This window comes from Schistocerca piceifrons, chromosome 5 (assembly GCF_021461385.2).
Source record: "Schistocerca piceifrons isolate TAMUIC-IGC-003096 chromosome 5, iqSchPice1.1, whole genome shotgun sequence".
NCBI lineage: Eukaryota > Metazoa > Arthropoda > Insecta > Orthoptera > Acrididae > Schistocerca > Schistocerca piceifrons.
The window spans coordinates 134,371,899-134,374,024 of record NC_060142.1 but is presented as its reverse complement, the minus strand read 5'-3'; the positions used below and the strand labels follow the sequence as shown (position 1 = coordinate 134,374,024).

Below are 2,126 nucleotides of genomic sequence, written 5' to 3'. Positions count from 1 at the left end.
GCGATTTTAATTGTTTCTCAAGCAACAGTAGGCGCCGATATCACCTTGTCGTCTTCCCACTCAGCTGCCAGCCTCCAAGCGCCTTCCTCGGCCGTTACTCCAACTATAGGACTTGTTCCGCTCCTCCAGCCCACACTACACTCGGTTGTCCGGTCATCAGCTCGTCAACACCATATGAAGATGGTATCTGTTCTTTCGGACATGTCCGAAAGAACAGATATCATCGGCGACCATGCAGCGCTCTAGAATGAAATGATGATTAAATTAAGACCCTACATAGGCGTTGATATACATCATCGGGGACAGTTCAAAATGTGTGCCCCGACCGGGACACGAACCCGGGATCTCCTGCTTACATGGCAGACGCTCTATCCATCTGAGCCACCGAGGGCACAGAGGATAGTATGACTGCAGGGATTTATCCCTTGCACGCTCCCCGTGAGACCCACATTGCCAACTTAATGTCCACACACTACATTCGTAGTGCCCCTACCCATTACACTCATTACTCGCGGCACACAATCTTACTGAGTCCCGTAAGAGTTCGGGCAATGCGTGTGCATCCAGCACAGAAGAAGAAGGTCAATGGTCTGTTAGTCTGAAGTATATGAAGATGGCATTAGTAAGTGTAATGCCGCTTAAATTTAGGGGGCGAAGTCGTTCGTGCCTTACAGTGTATAAAGCTTCATCTTATTACATGTCTACAATGCCTTTGGTTCTTAGGACGAGGAATCGCCGTAAAGTAAATAAATCAGAGTCTGTGTCCGTATGGGTTAAAGGTGCACTGAATTGTGCCAAGATTAAAGTTGTAGTAACACATTACTATAGAAACTGAAAAAAGTACCTGCCCGTTCCATCTTCATATAGTCAAGGCTAACTGGCCATTGACCTTCTTCTTCTGTGCTGGATGCACACGCGTTGCCCGAACTCTTACGGGACTCAGTAAGATTGCCTGCCGCGAGTAATGAGTGTAATGGACAGGGGCACTACGAATGTAGTGTGTGGACATTAAGTTGGGAATGGGGGTCTCAGGGTGAGCGTGGAAGGGATAAATCTCTGCAGTCGCACTGTCCTCTGTGCCCTCGGTGGCTTAGATGGATAGAGCGTCTGCCATGTAAGCAGAAGATCATGGGTTCGAGTCCCGATCGGAGCACACATCTTGAACCGTCTCCGTTGATGTATATCGACGCCTGTCGGCAGCCTAGGGTCTTGGTTTAATTATCGTTTCGTCGACACCAGTTGCGCTAGCAGCATGCTCCTTTGCTGCTCTCTGCGCCCTCTCGCTGGCAGCGAGAAAGGTCCTTCAGCATTATCCTCATCTGCGGAGCACGGCATGATCTCAGCTATGCCGCGATAGTTACGGCACATTTTTCCCGTTGAAATTAGTTGCTACCCATTTTTTTATTCGCCTAAGAGGTTGGGTCGTCTTACTGTACTGTACCATTCTGTTACCATTGATAACGGCCTCAGATCGGTGAAAGACAGAGTCTACAAGTTTCTGCATGTATGACATACTCAGCAGAAAGTATTGCATCTAGTAAAGGTGTTGCATCACAGGAATATTGGCTGCTTCGTATCATCGCTTTTCCTATTAGTTCCAGACGTATTCCATGAGATTAAGATCAGGTGACATTAAGTACCACTCGATATGCAGTAGGGATCCTGAACGTTCGTCGAACCGGGAAGCTAAGCGTGCACCATGTGAACGTGGTTGTTGTCATTTCGTTGTTGTTGATTTAGGACGCAAAACGGATGAGTGTACTGACACAAAACGACTTAACCAATGTGCTGATTTAGAGATGGATTTGCCGGCCGAAGTGGCCGTGCGGTTAAAGGCGCTGCAGTCTGGAACCGCAAGACCGCTACGGTCGCAGGTTCGAATTCTGCCTCGGGCATGGATGTTTGTGATGTCCTTAGGTTAGTTAGGTTTACCTAGTTCTAAGTTCTAGGGGACTAATGACCTCAGCAGTTGAGTCCCATAGTGCTCAGAGCCATTTTGACCATTTTTTAGAGATGGATTGTATATATCACTTATGCTGACTGCTCCATGGCACAGATGGTAATTCAACGAATTTCGCACTTAGCGCGCTTGAGAATTAAGGTACTTGCGGCAGCCAAAGAAATTG

At 47.7% G+C, this 2,126-nt stretch overlaps 1 non-coding gene across 1 annotated transcript; it reads right to left on the bottom strand.

The window, feature by feature from the left end:
• Positions 1-317: 317 nt before the first annotated feature.
• On the bottom strand, positions 318-392 carry Trnat-ugu. Its single transcript has one exon. It is a non-coding gene; the product is annotated as a tRNA-Thr (tRNA).
• Between the last annotated feature and the right edge of the window lie 1,734 nt (positions 393-2,126).